The sequence below is a fragment of the Halichoerus grypus genome, chromosome 12 (assembly GCF_964656455.1).
Source record: "Halichoerus grypus chromosome 12, mHalGry1.hap1.1, whole genome shotgun sequence".
Lineage (NCBI taxonomy): Eukaryota > Metazoa > Chordata > Mammalia > Carnivora > Phocidae > Halichoerus > Halichoerus grypus.
Genome location: NC_135723.1, coordinates 75460509 through 75482182, shown reverse-complemented (window position 1 = coordinate 75482182; position 21674 = coordinate 75460509). Strand labels below are relative to the sequence as shown.

Genomic DNA, 21674 nt, shown 5'->3' with positions numbered 1-21674 from the left:
ATGGCAAGATTTCATTTTCAAATAACAACCTGAAAACCCTAGCAATTCAGCTCTTGCACTGTCTTTTTATAACTGTTTTCTCTTCTTCCTTTATAGGATCCTAAATCCTTCAGCTGAAATTAGCCCACTGTCACTAAATGAAAACCCACTAACTAGAGGAAGCAGTTTATTAACATGACTGTAAATTTGTCTTTCTCCCAGTCTGAGCAAATCAAGAAACATATTCCCTTAACTGAAGGATGTTTATCAACAAAGCCTGGAATCATGTCTGCCATGGACTACCTGAGCAATGAGACAGTAAAGTGGGAAATATTCACTGCACTTAGCTCCATGGGCTCTACAGCCCTGTCGTGTAAAGTGTGCCCTTGGGATCTGCAGTGTTAGGATCAACTGATAGATTATTATAAATACAGAATCCCAGGCTCCACCCAGACCTACTGAATTTTCATTTTATCATGATCCCCAAATATTAAAACCACAACGAGATATCACCTCACAGCTGTCAGAATGGTTAAAATAAAAAACACAAGAAACAACAAGTGTTGGTGAAAATGTGGAGAAAAAGGAACCCTCATGCACGTTTGGAGGGAATGCAAACTGGTGCATCCACTATGGAAAACAGTGTGGAGATTCCTCAAGAAATTAAAAATAGAATTACCACCTGCACCAGTAATCCCACTACTGGGTAAACAAGGGAAGTAGCCAAGGGTCATAACTCAAGGATAGTTAAGTCCACAGGAAATCCTGTCCCATTCCATCTGGGAAGAATTCTCCTAAAAACAAGATTGGTAAGAAAGGAATCGGAAGTAGACCACAGTCAACAGATGGCAGTACAGAAGGGAGGTTGGAAAAATTTCTAGAACCTAAGAGATATTAGAAGCCAGCAGGGTGGGCTGCTTAAAGAGGCACATGGAGAAGCTGCCATGTGATACTGTCCTTGAAATCATATTGCGAGTCTCACTACTCATGCAGGGAGCAAATAAATAATTTTTATATCTGTTAATTAACAACATAAGGTTCAAACCAGTCAATGGATTACAAGAATTCATTGAACATTTGTGAGATAGTATACTGTAGTCCCACCTTCCCTCTAGAAGCCTTAAACCTGATATGGGAGAAAAGACAGAGAAGGTAAAGTAACAAGCATGTTACTATATGTTAACACAATTCATCAAACATCTACTATGGGCCAGGAGGAGTGTTAGCTGCTTACAACATATCCAAACATATGACAACTCAGTTCAGTGAGAGATTCAAGTTGTTATGTTTATATTATAAGTAAACCAAGCCCAGAGAAGTTACACAACCTATTCAAGACCATATCCACACAGCACTAATTGGCAAACCCGGTATGTGAGTCCAAGAAGCAGACTATGCCCTTGCTCATAGATGCCAAGTTACAGAGAAAGTAAGAGCTAGAGGAATTGTGATGTGTGAGAGCTTGTGGGGGGGGATGGGGCGCCAGGGGCAGGGGGCTATTAAAGAATGTGATTATTATGTATTAAATAAGAAAAAGAAATAGCCCTGACATCTATGCTCAGGATCTTCACTGGTGTTTTCTGACTTTGCTTTTTCTGAACACATATTACCAGCACAGATGATATATTGAACAGCCTGAAGCTGGTGGTCAATTGTGGGTTTACTGTGAACCCCTGGATTCAATGACTCTACCTTCTTTTACTTCCCAATGTGAGCAAGGATAAAGTTAATGGTGTATAACTAATGCTATCATAAATTTCCAGCCACTACTGAGCTATTTGCAAGCTGCTTGTCACTAATAGTGGGTTTACTCACCCCACTCCCTTCCTTATAATCCACCACCAACTATTTCTTTATGACTTTGTGCTCCACCATGAGTGAAACACAGCAAATGTGAACAAATTCATGAAGTTTGCCTCTGCACTCCAGATGGTTGATGTGTGCCAGGTTTGAGAAATCCAGTAAATCAATGGATGCATGCTGCTAAATATCTGCTTAATCTTGCCCCTACAGAATGACCTTGAAAGTCCCATCTCAAAACTGGTTGTAATTTACATTGTATTAAATCAAAGAGGAAGAAGTTTTCATCCCACCAATTATAGTTTATGCTTTTGAAACCCAATAATAAACAAAAGTAATTTATGAGAGCAGCGGCATCTCTAGAATAAAAAGACAAAATGTAGGAGATGTTTGTGCCTTGTGTAGTATTGGTCTTAGTGCTTTAACTCAACAGCATTCCCCAGTGGGGTTTTAAGAAACTAACTTTAATAGCACTATTTCAAGGATACACCTAAAGGCACTTCAGATATGTGAGATATTTCATCCAATTAAGAACTGCACTTTTTTAAAAAGATTTTATTTATTTATTTGAGAGAGAGAGAGAGCAGGAGCCAGTTGCAGGGGGAGAGTGTGCAGAGGGAGAGGAAGAAGCAGACTCCCTACTGAGTGGGAAGCTTGATCCCAGGACCCTAAGATCATGACCTGAGCAGAAGGCAGATGTTTAACTGACTGAGCCACCCAGGCGCCCTAAAACTGCATTTTTGACAAATGAGGGTACTTTTAGAAATAAAGGAAAGGTTCTGGAAATGATATAATATGTAGTAAAAGAAATTAAAGACTGATTAGTCTGGAAAAGAAAACATGGGTGGGAGAAGCTGTCTTTAAATACTTACATATTGTTTTCATTCACTTCAATCCCCATGCAAAGTGTTATCCCCTTTGATGTTCCAGCTTACCTTTCTTGTTAAGCCTTCACGCTCCAGTCTACATTGGCAACAGCTGCTGTACTCAGGGCCTTTCTTTCCTCTTTCATGTCCTCTTGCAACCTCACCCATGAGAGTCAAGGGTCTCTTCATGCAGCTTCTTTAAGAATTCTGGATATATTTCCATCATAGTATTGGTCACATTGGCTAATGACTATTTAACTTGCTAACTTTCCAAGGATAGAGATTTTTAATATCCATTTCTACACTTAGGATCTGATACAAACTGTGGTCATTAGATTCGTGGTAGATGAATGAATAGAAGAATAAATGAACGAATGAATGGCATAAGGAAAGAAAAGTAGACTTGCTCTCTGTTGCTCTCACATTCTTCAACTAATGGGTAGAAAGATAAGATTGCCAGATTTAGCAAATAAAAATAAAGCATGCCCCATTAAATCTGAACTTCAGATAAAGAGTAAATCATTTTTTATTGTACCAAATAATGTCAGGGCATCTTGAATTTTATCTGGCAATCCTAAAAGTATAAAGATACAGATTTCAGCTTGACATAAGAAAAAAAAGTCTTCTAGAAGCATGATTGGTACAGGAAACTTTTCAAGGAAGGAAGTTTCCAGATCTTATTATTTCAGCATGGGTTCGATGTCAGAGGAGTTCTGGACGTATCCTTGCATTTGGTAAATCCTTTCTCATCCCTTTCTTATTAAGCAGCACATTTTGATAAAATATGCACACAGATATATCTAGACTTTGAGAGTGAATATTTCATATGCAAATTACACACTGCACATCCAAGTGGTTCTTTTAATGCAAAACTCTCTTGACCACACAGCTGTTTCTTTTGGAAGGCTATCTTAAACTACAGTGCATCATTGATGTATTTTAAATGAATTTAGGTTCAAGCTGATCAAACTACTTCTTAATTCTAATTCCATCTCTGCCCTAAGTTGTTTTAATTCTGTGCCATAGCTATGAAACACAAATTCTATTATCTGCCTCACTAGGTACCCTGTGGGTTGATGTGTTCAGTACAGTCAATATGTGCACTGCTGTGTAAAATGAAAAGTTATCAGTATTAATTACTACAATTGAGCTAGGATTCACATCTTTATTACATAGTCCCATTTTTGCCTTAATTTTGTTTTTTTGTCAACTCTGATTTCCAAAGAGATGAATAAATTCTAAATAACTTAAATCCAAAGAAAAAATTATACATTTCATGTCTTGACAATAATAATAATAATATCATGACACCAAATAAAATACTAGGACTACCTAGAAGTCTCTTCAGCTACAAAATCATATTAAATTATTTCAAAAGAACAAACATATGGCAACCAATAAAAATAACATTCCTCTTCAGAATTTTAATGCAGTTATGATATACCAAATAATTATGATATACCATAAAAATAAAGGATAAAGATGTACTTATTGATATGAGTTTAAAGCACATGAAATTGCCATATTTTACCTACAGAAATGACAATATCATGTGGTTCAAAGAAAAATAAGCCATTGTCTATGAATTTCTATAAAGAATATGTCTTTTCTGGAAATACTTTTCATCAGAAAATGTATACTTCATATCTAAATGTAAACTTTATATCTAAATGATGGGAGATTTCAAATATAATGGTCTTTTAAAGTCTCTGAGAAAGGAGAGGATAATAGCAGAGTGCCTGTTACACAGTATTTGCTAAATAAGTGTTGGTCTATAAAAAGTGAAATGAAGAAACTGAATGGTCTAGCTGACAGGCATAGGCCATTCTACATCAGATTCTGGCACAGTGCTGTTATTCTACTAGCATTTATGAAGCTGTTGCCATGTGTAAAACATAATTCTAAGTGCACTGAGCTCATTTAATACAATCTTTTTTTCAAATTGGCAACAGGTAGGCACACCTGTCTTCTGAATGTCAACTCTTATTATACCCTTCTACAGAAAAGGAAAGTTCAGAGCAGAGGCATAAGTAATTTATCCAAAGTTACACAATTAGGTAAATTGAATTAGGAGGAATTCAAATCCAAGAGTTTGGTCTCTAAACCAAACATTCTTAGTAACCACACTACTTAAATTGCATAGCAATTTACAAGAAATTTCTGTTGCTATTAACAAACTCATACATTTGGCTGCTTCGAATACACTTTTTTTAGTTGAAATAGGGTTTCCAGATAAAAGTAGGAGACCCAGGGGCGCCGGGTGGCTCAATCGGTTAGCATCTGACTCTTGATTTTGGCTCAGGTCATGATCTCAGGGTCCTGAGATTGAGCCCCATGTCAGGCTCTGTGCTGGGTGTGGAGCCTGCTTGAGATTCTCTCTCTCCCTCTCCCTCTGCAGCTCCCCCATCACTTGCATGCATGCGCACGTACCCACGCTAACTCTAAATAAATAAATAAATATAGGAGATCCAGTTAAATTTGAATTTCAGAAAAATGGAAATTTTTGTTAGTATGAGTATATATATCTCATTTGATATTTGGGATACATGTATTCTAAAAATATAGTCATTGTTTATCTGAAATTCAAATTTAAGTGGGTGTCCTATATTTTAATTTGTTAAATGACAACTTGCAAATTAAAAGTAAAGTGAGTTTTGACATCTGTTTTGCTGATATTTTTACATGTAACATTCTCACCTAAATAACAATCCTACCAGTTAGATTCCAATTTATTTTTCAAATTGGCGGTAGATATGTGCACCTGTCTTCTGAATGTCAGTAAAATCCTTTGCCCTGCTAAATGTTACAAAAAGGCATTCTGACTCTCTCTCATTACTGTCCTTTAGTTAAATCTGACCCAAAAACATTATTTAATTGAAATAATTAATAATGTAAGATTTATAATAGAGGGTCAATCTAGAATTTTGCTATTTAATTAGAACCTTAGGCTATTGGGCTACAAATTGAATTTTTAAACAAACTTAATTTCTGAAAAGTTTTGGATTTATAGAAGGGCTCTCCAGTCCCCCATACCCTGTTTTCCCCTATTGTCAACATTACTATGGTATGTTTTCAAAACTGATAATCTAATATTAATACATTATTAACACATGAAGTCAATACTCTATTCAGATTTCCTTATTTTTTATCCAATGTTCCTCTTCTCTTCCAGGATTTCAACCAGGATAACATATTCATTGTCACATCTCCTTAGCTTCATCTTGGCTGTGACACTTTTTCAGACTCTTCGTTGTTTTTGATGACCTTAAGAACTTCAAGTACAGGTCAGGCATTTTGTAGAATATTCTTTCATTTAGATTTGCCTAATGTCTTTCTCCTGATTGTACAGGGGTTATGAAAGTTTGGGAAAAAGACTACAGAGGTAAAGTGCTATTCATCATCATGTTGTATCAAAGGTACATGCTACTAAGATCACTTATTATTTATTATGTTAACCTTGTCATAATGTTTATCAGGTTTCTCTGCTGTAAAGTTACTCTTTGTTTTTCCATTTTCATACTGTACTCATTTTAAAAAGTTACTATGGGTACTCCACATTTAAGAGGTGAAGATTTGAGGCGTGCTATAGTCTAAATGTTTATGTCCTCCCCAAATTCATATGTTGAAATTCTAACCCCCAGAGGTGATGATATGGGTAGAGGTGCCTTTGGGAAGTGCTTCTTAGGTCGGAGGGTGGAGCCCTCATGAATGGGATTAGTGCTCTTGAGAGGACAACACAGCTGGAGAGCCCCCTCTACCATGTGAGGATAAAAGGGGAGGTCTGCAACCCAGAAGAGATCCTGCACCCAACAGTGCTGGCTGATCTTACACTTCTGCCTCCAGATTTATGAGAAATAAATTTCTCTTATTTAAAAGCCACCCAGTGGGGTGCCTGGGTGGCTCAATCTGTTAAGCACCTACATGCAGCTCAGGTCATGATCCCAGGGTCCTGGGATGGAGCCCCGTATCAGGCTCCCTGTGTCTCTGTCTCCCTGCTCATGCTCTCTCTCTCTCTCAAAAAATAAATAAAATCTTTAAAAAAGTATAAATAAATAAATAAAATAAAATAAAAGCCACCCAGTTTGTGGCATTTTGTTATAGCATCCCAAAAGGACTAAGACAAGGGGTGATATCTACATAAAATATTTGGAATTCTTCTGCAAGTGAGATTTGTCTATTCTTCCCATTCATTCATTCATTTTTTATTTAATAATTTATTTATATCTGTATGGATGCATGAATATTTTATACTTTGGGTTATAATCCAATAGTACGTTATTTCTTTTTTGCTCAATTTTTCTAGCTTTGGCAACAGGAGCTTTTCAGTCGACTCTTGTATCGCTTTGACATACCCATATCATTTTGTTTTTTTAAGCACTTCCTTACTTTCTAACACAAGAAGTTCCAGATTACAATTGTTCCAGATTTGCCACTGGGACTTTTTCAGTTGGCTCATATATCCCTTTGACATATCCCATCATTGTGTTTTGTTTTGATTTTAGCATTACTTTCTTTCTGACACTATAAGATGTTCTAGACTCATCTTGTATATTATCTGCCTTAAACCTCAAAACCATTTCTCCAAAGTGCCTTGGTTCCTTTTATTAGTGTATAAAATTAGGTATAAGATCTAGGTGCTAGGTGTACTTGTTGCTCTAAGGGAGTAATTGCCTTCAGTCTCTCAACAGACAGAGCTAGGACACATATATACTAACCTGTGTATGTACACATATGTATATCGACATCCATCTATATCTATTTCACACTGAAATTTCTGATTTTCATCCAGTACCACATAGACTAGACTCTCCCTCACCCCTTGTTTGTCTGTAAGCTGACACTACAACCGTGAGAAACCGCCCTCTCATCATCTGCCATCCACTTACTTATTTGTTCAATCCTTCATACCTGTACGGTAATTTCAGAGTCATTAACCCATAACCTCATGGCAAACAATTTTACCAGATAGAGCACAGTGATTATGTACAGTTCCTAAGTTTACAGTCCCCACTCATTTCCAGAGGTACTTATATTGGCACCTTTCTTTTTCCATCCCCTTCAATGAGGTTATATCCCATATTGTAATATGGATTATTTTATCACAGTCTGCATTCCTCCTGGGATCCCCCAATCTCCTAATTGATATTTTTTTGTTATTTGCATGTAATTAAGGTTCATTCTTTGTGGTCTAAGGTTCTATGGGTTTTTACAAATGTATAGTGCCATGTATCCAGTATCATACAGAGTTGTCCCACCTATAAATCCCCTATGCTTATCTATTCAACCCTTCCCCCTTTTCCCAACTCCCTGAAATCACTGAGTTATCTACTCCATAGTTTTACTTTTCCAGAATGTCATATAAATAGGATAATAAAGTATGGAGTCTTTTTATAAAGGCTTCTTTCACTTAGCAATAGGCGTTTAGGATTCATCCATGTTCTGGGGAGACTTGATAGTTCATTCCATGTTATTGCTGAAGAGTATTCCATTTTATAGCTGTACCACAGTTTCTCTATCTGTTGAAAGACATGTTGATAATATCCAGCTTTTGGCAATTATGAATAAAGCCACACATATAGAATTTTGTGATGACACAAGTTTTCAAATCAGTTGGGTAAATATCTAAAAGTGTCTTTGCTAGATAGTTTAGTAAAATTACATTGAATTTTGTAAGAAACTGCCGAACTTTGGAAGAAACTGTCTTCCAAAATGGGTGTACCAATTTGCATTTTCCCCAGCAAAAGTTCCCATTATTCTATATGCTCACCAACAGTTGATATTATCAGCTTCTAATACCTTTTATAAAGCAGGTCTGCTGACAACAAATTCCCTAAGTTTTTGGTTTTTTCTGAAAAGTCATTGTTCTTCACTTATGAAGGATAATTTTTCCAGATATAGAATTCTAATTTAGTAGATTTTTCTTTCAACGTTTTAAAGATTTCACTGTACTCCTTGATTTCATGGAGTCTGATGAAAAGTCTGATGATGAATTATTATCCTTCCACTCCCTGACTTTCTTCAAGATTATCTTTTTGTCTTTATTTTTCTGCAATTTGAAGATTATATGCCTATGTTTTTTTAATCCTGTTTTATGTTTTCTGAACTACTTGTATCTATGATTTGGTGTCTGTCATTAATTTTTGAAGGTTATTGGCCATTATTAGCTCAAATATTTCTTCTCTCCATTCTCCTCATTCTTGTCTTCCATATATATATATATATATATATATATATATATGTTACACATTTGGATATTTGGATATTTGGATATTTGGATCTTGTCCCACAGTCCTTGGATGTTATGCTCCTTTCATTCTTTATTATTTATTATTATTATTATTTATTATTATTATTTATTATTATTATTATTTTCACTTCATTTGAGAAGTTTCTATTCACCTATCTTCAACGTTACTGATCTGTCCCCAGGTGTGTTGCATTCTTTACTTTTGTTACTCCATTTTTTATTTCTATCATTTCTCTTTGATGATTTAAATTTCCACTGCTCTGTTTATATTAGCCATGCTATATTGCATATTGTCTACTTTTGCCATTAGTATATTTAAAATATTGGGAAGCCTGGGTGGCTTAGTCAGTTAAGCATCTGCCTTCAGCTCAGGTCATGATCCCAGGGTCCTGGGATTGAGTCCCACATTGGGCTCCCTGCTCAGCAGGGAGCCTCCTTCTCCCTCTGCCTGCCACTCCCCCTGCTTGTGCTCTCTCTCTCTCTCTCTCTCTGTCAAATAATAAATAAAATCTTAAAGAATATTTAAAATATTAATCATAGTTATTTTAACTTCTCTGTCTGATCATTCCAATATCTGTAACCCACAGTCTCTGACTTACATTTTCTTTCTCATTTATCTGACTTTAAAAGGGCCTATTTTGCTCTTTTCAAATTATCTCTTACAAGTCCCTTAAACTATACTTCATATCACAACATAACTTCATAGCATTCCAGCTACAGGCTTTTTACATCATATATATTATTTAACATGATTATATGAGTCAGGGTTCAGTCAGGAAACAAAAACCACACCTGTAATTTGAACAGCAAAGATTGATAGAAAGAATTGTTAACTAATAAAAGGAGCAAACAAGGACTCTAAGAGGTATAAGACACAGCTACTTTTTAGGAAAATAATTAAGGAGGGCAGGGTGGGTACCCAAGCCCAGGATTCAGATATATGAATAGAGGCCATGGATGTCATGGAAACATGCAGCTCTTTAATAGAGAATAAACTTGCCAAGGACAAAGATGAAGCTTAACTGTGAGAGCCACTGAGTTGATATTACGGGCCATGCACAAGTTCACTGCCACAACTCACATACACTTATCACACTAATGCACAGCCTGCCTTCCAGAAAAGAGCAGACTGAAAGAATGAAGGGTGTCCTTTCTTCCTGCTCTAGATTTGCAGAGTCTCTCCACTACTGTTGGCAAAACCTAATATTGTCCAAGCCAGAAACATAGAAATGATTATAGGGTCCATCTCCAATATCACAAATCAGGACAAGGAAGAGTAGATTTAGAGCTGAGAGTCAACAGATTAATAACTGGCATAGTAATATTCTTTTGACCGCTCTCTATTATGGAGTATATATTCCTTTTTTATATAGGGTTTGGGGAAGGCCATAACATGATGTGTAGAAATATCTCATCACATCTATTTGAAAGACAATATATTTTTCCTCAATTTTATTCTAGATGATTACAAGTAAATCCAAAGTCTTCAGAAACTATAATGCAAACAAATTCTTATATCTTAACCATCAGACAATACATTCCCAGGCTATATGAATCCCAGCACTTGTGATTAAAATACTTTGAAAAGTACTGTAATTCGAATAATTTTAAACTGTAAAATAGAAAAAAATCACATTGTTACCTCTTTGATATACTTTTGTAGGAGCAGAGCATCCTCACATTTAAATTCTTAATATTCAGCCAATATATTTTATTTTGGAGTTTGCTGGAGCGGTGGTATTTAAAAATAATCTTTAAGTATTCCAGTAAATACTATTTTATTAAAAATAGGTGTTTTGTTGATTACAGGTGTTAGCTTTCAGAAAAGAAATTTTTTTATACCTATACAGTTTTTTTAAATATTTTATTTATTTATCTGACAGAGAGAGAGCATAAGCAAGGGGAGCAGCAGAGGGAGAAGGAGAAGTAGGCTCTCCACTGAGCAGGGAGCCTGATGCTGGACTCGATCCCAGAACGCTGGGATCATGACCTGAGATGAAGGCAGATGCTTAACTGACTGAGCCACCCAGGAGCCCCTATACCTACACAGTTGACCCTTGAACAACACAGGGTTGAACTATGTGGGTCCACTTATGCACAGATTTTGGGAGGGGACTGCAAAAACCTTTGTTCTTTCTATTTGGTCCATGGCTTAGAGGGCTCCAAGGTGGATGAAAAGCTGCTTAGTAGCTGCAGGGAGAGGCTCAGGCAGAAGTCCTGACACCAGGGGGATGCCAGAGGAACCCCTCAAGGGCTGTGGGGGTCCAGAGGCTCCTAATCATGCTTGAGGGTGAGCCTTTTGAAGAGATACTTTCCCACCCTGAGGAGGTTAGTCAGGTGGTCATCATCTTCTTGATGAGTTTCACCTCCTCATCTAGGAAGTGGCTCTCTAGGAAGCCACAGAAATGGAGGTCTGTGCAGGCAGGACCCAGGATGTGCAGATCCAAAAGGGCCTGGTTCAGGCTCTTCCCAGGACTATGGTGGTCTGCACGGCTCTGGGGTTTTATCCTATTCATTTGGGGATAACTTCTGCAGGTCCTGGAAGAGAGCGTGGCCACCACACTGGTTTTGCATATTCAAGGCGCTGGGAGCCCTCCCAATTCTCTTTGGGCAACTCAGGGAAGAAGTGGCCCATGCCCTCCAGTGCCACAACATCCTGCACACAATAGAAGCCCAGACAGAGGTAAGTGTAGGAGACCCACAAATGCGTATTGACCAGGTGGTTGTCATCGGCTCCACCTCAGTGCAGTAAATCTGAGGAATCTGGGAGCTGGTAGTTGATTGGCAATAAGGAGCTAAGCTCGAAAAACGGTGTTGGCTGTTACCAGAGGTAGAAGATGGCTGAGAGGATGGTTTTGAAGGTTGCCACGGGAAAAGAGGTTGGAGGGGGGTTAGAAGCTGGAAGAAGGGACGTACCTGGGTTGGTCCCATCCAAACACTGTTGAAACAACAGATAGATTCATGTGACCCCAGGGTGCACTGCCTGTATGTGGACTTTTTTTTATAATACAGTACTATAGATATTATTTTCTCTTCTTTATGATTTTATTAATAACATTTTCTTTTCTCTAGCTTACCTGATTGTAAGAATAGAGTATATAATATGTATAACATACAAAATATGTGTTTATCAACTGTCTGTGTTACTTCCAGTCAATGGTAGGCTATTAGTAGTTAAGTTTTGTGGGAGCCAAAAGTTATGGGAGATTTTTGATTGCTCAGGGGTTGAGGTCCCCAACCCCCACACTGTTTAAGGGTCAACTGTAATGCTAACTGTACAAATTTCATCAAAAAGTCAAAGTAGAGTTTACTAATTTCTCATTTATAAAAAGCATTACTGAAATAAAATTTGTATAAGGAGCAGTAAAAAATAGGGTATGCAGACTTCCTGAAACATTCATCTGCAGCTTATTTTTATAGTGGGTGTATACTAGCATCTCTTAATAGTAATGCTCTTTGAAAAGGCATGGTCTTCAGTGTACTCAGTGCTTTTATAGACTATTCATACCACAAACTTGATTCTTAAGTAGGGCAGTGGATAACACTCCTGAACCAGTTGGTCGGTCTGAACACATGAAAATGTTTTGGAAGATGTGCTCACTGCTATCTACTGACCTTTTGGAAAAAGCCCAATGTCTGTATGTTTTATGGACAACACTTAAAATAGAAGCTTCTCCTTTAATCTCTGAGATATGTTGTGATGCAGTCTCACCAAATCAGGACTTTTATTAAACCATTATAAACATGAGTATTGGTATATTCGAGATGTACTTTTTAAATCTTTATTGTAAAATCTCCTTAAAAAGAATCCAGGAGACTGTCATTTAAGAAATGAACAAGATTGTAGTGTCAAATCATCGAATCAGATCCTACTCTTTTATAATTGAGCAAGGGCCTGAAATTTAAAATTCTGAAAAATGGCTGATCCTGCATTATCATTTCACGAGGGTATCAAATCGTTTTATCCAGGGTGAAGCACAAACAATAAAAGATAGCTTTATGGCATATTTTTTATTTGTTTACAAACAATAAGTAACCCAGCACACCACTCATCAGGATCCCTTATGGTGCTTGGCTTAGGATAAAATAAAAGCCTCTGTGTCTGTTATGAATACAAATACTTGGAAACATAGGCACCGGCAACAAACTTTTCATTATATTCTCAAGTTTCTGGGTAGAAGCTCTATTCAATTATTCATTAGCAGTATTTAAAAACAAATTCACAAATTATAAAAGCATAATTATTATAAAATCCCCAAAGAAAAGAAGTCAATAATATTTACCCACAGATGAACAGGAAAAATAAGCCAGCCTATGGAACCTATTATTCACAATAGACAAGCTATAGAAACAACCTAGGTGTCCATCAACAAATAACCAAGAAAATTATATAGAGATTAGAGAAATAGATAGAGATAGATTTTCATATATAAAATAAAATATTATTCAGCTATAAAAAAGTAGGAAATCCTTCCATCTGTGACAACGTGGATGAACCTGGAGGGCATTGTGCTAAGTGGAATAAGCCTGATACAGAAAGACAAATACTGTGTGTATTGTAAATACATGGCAAATAATGCTGCAATGAACAAGAGAGGCAGGTATCTTTTCAAAACAGCAATTTCATTTCCTTTAGATAAATACCAGGAAGTGGAATGGACTGGATCATTTGGTAATTCTATTTTTTACTTTTCGAGGAGCCTCCGTACTGTTGCCCATAATGGCTGTACCAATTTATATTCCCATGTTGTGCAAGGTTCCCTTTTCTCCACACGCTTGCCAGCACTTGTTATCTCTCATCTTTGTGATAATAGCCATCCTAACAGGTGTCAGATGATATCCCATTGTAGTTTTTTTAAAGAATGTAGAGAAATTTATTGCCATTTCAGAGTATAACTCAGATAATTCAGACCAAAAAAATCATTAACATTATAATATGTTATTTAACCAGATCTGTCTTTAGAAGATTTCTCTTTTGATAGGCAATTCTGAACCTAATAGAATGTAATTTGGTATAAACATATTGTGGATATTTTTAAAGGCCTATAAAAGGATGTTTCATGATGGCCCATCATAAGTAAACAAAAATATATATATATTAATATAAATTAATTGAGGGATTGCAATTTTGAGTTTGTACAATGTTCTAGAAAGATCCTACTTTCTCCATATTTTATGTCAAATTGGATATTCCTATTGTGTTGCATTTGTCAAAATGAGCTCAATAGAATCTATTTCTTTTATATATGTCAAGTTGCATCCACTCAAACTATGGGGTTCCCCACACAAAACCAACATATGTTGCTGAAACACTTGCTATTGTGGCTGTAAAATGTTAATTTTCCTAACATATAGCATTTAGTTTTAAAATACTAGTCCCTTCACCCATAGTATTTCCATAAGCCTCTTTTGTAGCCCCCAAAAATCACCAAAAAGGGAACAAACATTCCCTCTTCCCATCCCCCTGCCAGCTTTTATTCCTTTAGAGTAGGGGCCAAAAAACTTTTTCTGTAAAGGGCTAGATAGGAAATATTTTAGGCTTTACAAGCCCTGTTGCATCTATTCAGTTCTACTGTTGGCAAAAAAAAAAAACAATAAAACAATAAAACAACCATAGACGGGGCACTTGGGTGACTCAGTCGGGTAAGCGTCTGCCTTCGGCTCAGGTCATGATCCCAGGGTCCCGGGATCGAGCCCCGCATCGGGCTCCCTGCTCAGCAGGGAGCCTCCTTCTCCCTCTGCCTGCTGCTCCCCCTGTTTGTGCTCTCTCTCTCTCTCACATACAAATACATAAAATCTTAAAAAAAACCAACCACCATAGACAACAGTAAGTGAATGGGTGTGGCTGCGTGACCCACCCTGCATTAGAGAGTACCACAATTAAATCTGCTCATATTAAATACATAGCAAGATATACCTTAGGGCCTAAAATAAAGATAGACTCTTTTTCTTTCAGAGTCCTTTAGGAAAAGCATTATGTAATGCCTGGGAAGTATCATCTACTTTAAATATATCCTCACAGTTTCATTCTTTTCTTACCCTGAGATAGTTATTGAAACAGGGTAATCTGTGGTCCAGTACATGAAACATCACTGGTATAAGTAATATATATTACTTAAATAGAAAGTGATATTACTTCTACCATTATAAGAACTCCCAAATAGTATTGACTCTTGGGTGAGAAGCAAGTGCCTAAAGCCATGCCTCCAACATACTGAATATTAAAGGACCATGAGTTCTTCCTGGCAGTGATTCCTACAACTGAAAGTTGTATTTTCATATCTGTATAAGGATGAAGTCATCCAATATTTTTATTTGTAGCAAGTAAGGTGAAAACTCAGAAAATGGATTATCAGGTGAGCTTTCTGTACAGGTAACTGGATCCAAAATGAGTAGAACCCTTTCAGCCATTTTTTTTCTGCTGGGGTGCTGCAGAATTCAACTGTTGATGGAATCTTCTTTTGACTGTTAGTGCCAACATTATCCAGAAGATGAGCATTTACTGCCTTTGCCAACTTGTGATTTGTTAATGCTAGTCCTGCTATGGTGTAAGGCTGTGTACTAGGGTAGCAAGTATGCTCTCTTCCCCACTGCAGGGAGACTAAGAGCTCCTCCAACAATTTCTGGGTAATTGTCATTTCCTGACAAAACTATTCCATTCACTCAGGAGATTTTGAATAGCACTCTGTGCAGCAGGGTTTTGATGCCGTGAATCTGCTCTGGAGTTGGTTAACTCATCTGCTATAATCCTGCTTGTGAGGAATTTACTTTGCCATACATCACACTATATTGATATATGTTCTAACTATTCAGAAAGTTGAGCTGTGTTTTGACCTAGGGCTTCGTTTTCTAAAATAAGCTGATTTTTCTCACGGACTAGACATTAAAAGTGATACTGACTATCATCCCCAACAGAAGCCACTAGCAACTTTTTAAATTCACAGTTGACCTCTGTACACTGAGCTGGTTTGAAAGATCTTTGTCCTGTAGTAACTTTTAAGAGTTCTTGTGCTTTTCTTGGGGCACCTGGGTGGCTCAGTCGTTAAGTGTCTGCCTTTGGCTCAGGTCATGATCCCAGGGTCCTGGGATCGAGCCCCGCATCAGGCTCCCTGCTCTGTGGGAAGCCTGCTTCTCCCTCTCCCACTCCCCCTGCTTGTGTTCCCTCTCTCGCTGTGTCTCTCTCTGTCAAATAAATAAAATCTTAAAAAAAAAAAAAAAAGAGTTCTTGTGCTTTTCCAATATATTCTTTACCTCTGATAGTTCCTTCCTGGGTTCTACGACTCTCTCTGACTGACCAAGGAAGTCTCATCTATGATGTCCCAGAGACTCCACCTTTGCATTTTTGTTGGGGATATCATGGGTTAGAGCAGTGTTGGGAACTAATATTCTTACAGTTTCTACTTCCACTGCTTTTTCAGTGAGAATCTTCCTTAGTTGAACTCCTGGGCTCCCTGATGGAACTGCTGTCTTTCGTGGATTCTTGAAGGATGTGATCCTTTATGGGTTGGACTCCAGGCATAACAGATTTAGGTGGCTTCTTAGTTTCTATTCCATCTCCTGCTCCTCAGACTGGATTGGTTTCTAAACTTTCAAGAGTACTCATTTTTTAACCAATGAAAATGCACCTCCAGATTTCTACTGAAAACTGCTGAAGTTCCTTACTCTTCTGATTTCTGAGGACTTCACTTTACAGATTGTTGGGTTCTGTGTTGCAGGGTTAACTGCTCTGCACACTCTTTTCCATTCCGAAGCTGACCCGCCCAGAACTTCGTGATAACCAGCTGCTCGCTCATTCTATCACTGTAGTTTTTATTTGAATTTCCCTGATGATTAGTGGTTTTGAACACCTTCTCATGTAGCTGCTCGACATTTGTATGTCTTCTTTGGAAAAATGTCTATTCAGATCCTTTGCCCTTTTTTTAGTTGGACTACTTGTGTTTTTCCTACTGAGTTGTAGGAGTTCCTTATGTATTTTAGATATTAATCCCTTATCAGATACATGGCTTGTAAATATTGTCTCCTATTCTGTATGTTGGCTTTTCTTTTTCTTCTAAGAAAAATATTTTTATTATTTTATTACTAATATTTTATTATAGCTTTTATATGAGCAAAGCATTTATTTTGATATTAAGTAAATCATACTTTTCAAAGTACAAAAGAGTACTCTTCTACCTGTGAAATGTATTTATGGAAAAGGTCATTAGGTTCTTCATTGTATAAAGAAGTTTGCTCTACTCTGAAAACAAACCTCCAAGCATTGATAGGTTGAATAGTATCCTTATGGGGGCGCCTGGGTAGCTCAGTTGGTTGAGTGTCTGACTCTTAATTTTCGCTCAGGTCATGATCTCAGGGTCCTGAGATTGAGCCCCATGTCGGGCTCAGTGCTGGGCCTGGAGCTTGCTTAAGATTCTCTCTCCCTCTCCCTCTGCCCTTTCACCTACTCACTCTCTCTCTTTCTCTAAAAAAGGAGGGGGTTGCACCTCGGTGGCTCAGTCGGTTAAGCGTCTGCCTTTGGTTCAGGTCATGATCTTGGGGTCCAGGAATCGAGCCCCACATCGGGCTCCCGGCCCAGTGGAGAGTCTGCTTCTCCCTCTCCCTCTGACCCTCATCCCCACTTGTGCTCGCTCTCTCTCTGTCTCAAATAAATAAATAAAATCTTTATAAAAAAAAAAGTATCCTTATGCAAAAGTCAGATTTAATGTTGACTAAATTAATTAAACAAGAAATATTTATTATATACTCACATGTCTTAACAGATATTATGGAAAATTCAAAAGTATAACAAGTTCCCTGCCTGCAAAGAGTTTATAATCTCATGTGGAAATGAATAGTTAATTTCATTATTTGGATAATACGTTGGCTTTTCATTTAATTTATCATTTCTTTTACTATGCAGAAGCATTTTAGTTTGGTATAGTTAGTCCCACTGGTTTATTTTTGCTCTTGTTTCTTATGCTTTGACTATCCTATCCATAAAATCATTGCCAAGACCAATGTCAAGGAGCTTTTCCTTGTGTTTTCTTCTAGGAGTTTTATGGTTTGAGATTTTACATTTAATCTTTAACCATTTTGAGTTGTTTGTTGTGAGTGTGTTAGATAAAAAGCTGAGGGAGCTGGGTGTTCACCTTGGGCTCTTTTTTTTCCACTGGAGAAATCTAAATCCGGGGGGCTATCTCAGTGCAATGCAGTGTTGTTCTTGGGGTAGAGGGAGTGGGAGGCAATGCAGTCAGAGTGTAGCCACTCCTCTTACCCTTGAAATGTGGTCCTGTTTGGTCTTTGTGGTCCAAGGGGTGCTTTAGCCTCACCTCCAGTTTCTGGGATTTTCACAATGGTGTCTTGTCTATGGATAATTACTAGTTGGTCTTCTTGTGAGGGAGACCAAAGTTGGGAATGACCTATGTCAACATCTTGATGCCATCATTCCTATTATGACATTTTTGTCAACAAGGTAGACATATTTGAACTGTGGTAACATATTAAATTAGAATACTCACATTAACTTACATAAGTTACAACTTATTTAATAGCACTCCAGTTTATAATATATGTTCTAGTTTGTGAACTAACTTCAAAAGCAATTTCATATTTTCAGTTCAGGTACCTACAAACAAATGTAATTCTCCTGAGATATGCAGCCCCTCCTCTCTCTCTCTCCCTCTCTCTTTTTCTCTCACACCCATACATGCATACACAGGCTCATACTCCTCTGCCTTCCTTCTGTCCCCATGCATTCCTCACCTTTTTAGTGATTCTACTATATGAAATAATTATCTATTTACAAAAGTCAGAACTATTTTCACAGATGAACATCTAATCTGTTTCTTAAAGAGCTCTCTGGGAAAGAAAGTTTTCAATATCCAGTTTTACACTTTAAATGGTTTTTGCTAGCAACTTTTCCTCTTAATAAGCTACAATCAATGTTGATTCTGATTTGTGACAGATGGTTCATCCCTAAGAACCCACAACAGTGATTTCAATGTTTTAAAAAACTTACAAAAATAGGTACCACAAGAAATTCATCCAGACCTATATTCCACAAAGTCTTTTCCTAAATTGTTGTATAAGTATATATTCATATTTGAATGAAGCAAAAATGATTTTGATCTTATAAATAAGACTCACTACAGGCTTCTCCACCAGAGAATATATCTCTCTCTGCATGTAATTTGAATTGCTTCTGAATGTAATTCAAGACCAGTTTGTGATATTTTATTAAATAGCTAGACATTTTGCGGCTATTAAAATCAGCACATTCCTTTTGGATTACTCTTTAAGTTATTATTAAATGAAAAGAATAATCTTTAAGGTGTTAAAAGATGGCTTAATGTTTTCTACAATGTGAATATTGCTGGTTATCTCTGATTAGTGTTGTAGCTCACCAACATCTCATTTGGTTTTCATCAACTCTAATTCTAAAAAGGGTCATAAGGGGAAAGATTGAATAAAGAGGCAGTGGTTTATGGTAAATAGCTAGAGATAGGAATTGGTTCTGTTTGCTCAACCTGTTCCTCATTAGAAGGAGATTAGGGATGGAGGTTGAAAGAGAAAGTGAAGAATGGGTCAAAGAGGTGCAAAAACTAAGGCTAATTTTTTTGACTCTAAACAGTAAGTTCTCAACCAGAAATTAACTTTATGCCACATAAATAGTGGTTTGGTTTTGTATGTGGGGGATTTTGTATGTTTATTTTCTCTAAGCAGAGTCACCTTAAAGCTCTCAGTACTTCTCTTAGTAATCCACATCCAACTCATGAGCTAGCTGCCTGTTGAAAGAACAACAGTGCCCTCAGCATGAAAATCAGGAGGAAAGTGAGTTAGGACTCTAAATATGTCATCATGTTTAATATGTGTTTTGCCATTGGAATAAAGAGAAAGGAACAAGGAGTTTGGTATTTAAAATTTTCACTTGGTTCATTAAAATTTCTCTTGCCCAACAAATATAGTTCTGGGATATAGTGTGGCAAAGACAGCTCACCGATTATTTCATGTACTCTCTTATACTTCCCAGTCCTTTTGCAGTTAGGTGGGGCCATGTGACTAGTTCTGGTCAATGGAATTAAATGTCTTTTCCAGAGCGAAACACTTCATTACCAGTGAAAGGTTTTATGGAGTCTTCTTTGCCCATCACATGGGTGGGGAAAAAACCATGTGTTCTAGATGGTTCAGATATAAGGTAGTGGGGCCTCTGTCAGCCAAAATCCCTGAGTGACTGAATCCAAGGCACTACCCAACTTTAGCTTTGCTCTAGATCTGTTTCAGGAACAAGAGGAAAATATTGTTGGGTTAAGCAACTGAGATTTTAGGGTTAATTCATTACTCCTGTATATTATAACAAAACTTCAAGAATAATGAAGGAACCACAAGAACAATGCAAATAAAGGGGAGTTGTTTTTCCTCCCAGCCCCTCCCCCATAGAAACACAATTTAGAAAGAACAGCCAGTCTGACATCATTATGTTTGCATGACATATGAGCATAATGTTGGTGATGAAGATCAGAAATATCACCAATCAAAGACATTTATGCATGTATACACTTTCACACCTACACATGTAAACATATATTTAAACATACCCTAAGTATACTATATTCTGTGAGATTTAAGATAGAGCAGTTGAAAATCAGTATATATCACATTTTCAAGTCTCTTTTTCTGAGCGAATGAAGGTCTTAGTCACTAATGTGTGACTGTCCTTGAAGATATTATGTGTAGGTGTCTATCTCCAACATCATTTGACAGATGTGATTAATTAAAAGATGTCTAGAACTGTTATTAAACTCAAAACACACAGGTAAACATCCAGAGAAGGCTTTCCAGATGGTCTTTGGGGAGTGTAACATAAATTCTTCATGAAAAAAATTCACTCTACCATCAATCATCTATTCCTGACTATAATAAGTGCATCCTTCCCCTTGTCTCAATTGTTCTATTAATAATTTGCTGCCATGTCCTAAATTTTCTTAGTAGATGTTATTTTTTCTATGTTGACATGATTTATGATTGGAAAAGGCAGTTTATAATATTCTGTAACTAGTGGATTAAAACACCTGTTACATTTTGGGGGTTGCAAAACTCCCAATGCATACATCAGAAGAATAAATGGATGACTATAGGAATATAGGAATAATACATCTAAAAATGCTGGTACTCTAAAAACAAAATCCTTGTCCTAGTGTACAGTGCAAGTTGGCTGGTACAAAGGATATCATCAGAAATGATCTGAGTCAAACATAATCATACCTTTCCCTAAGATTTAGGACAGCAAGTGTGATCATTCCTTCCTGGTAGCTGTTGAAAGTCAAGTTTTCTACTATGTGGAGAAAAGAAGTCTTAAGTAAGACGAATACAAACAAATACAACAGGTATAAAGTTTTGTTGTACAAGATAAGTACATTCTAGAGATCCCTTGTACGAAACTGTGCCTATTGGACATTGAAAACTTACTTTCCCACAGAGGCCTCTAAAAAACAGATTAGATGTTCATCTGTGAGAACAGTTCTGACTTTTGCAAACAGCTAATAATTTGTGCTGTACATTTAAAAATCTGTTGAGAGGGTAGATCTCATGTTAAGTGCTCTTAGCGCAGTAAAATTAAAATTTAAAAAAGCTAATGCACCTAAAGAAACTGAGATGAGCTATTGAGGAAACTGAGTTTTTGCTTCCATTATTACAGAGACCTATGTGTATCCTTATTCTTAGATTCCAGTATCCCTATGCAACTCAGATTTTAACTGGATCACCTGCCCCTTCAGACCTGGCTAATGGACTTGAACCCTAATTCCACT

General features: G+C 37.0%; 1 pseudogene; it reads right to left on the bottom strand.

The window, feature by feature from the left end:
• Window positions 1-15113: 15113 nt before the first annotated feature.
• LOC118526110 (golgin-45-like) lies at window positions 15114-16495 on the bottom strand (annotated as a pseudogene).
• Between the last annotated feature and the right edge of the window lie 5179 nt (window positions 16496-21674).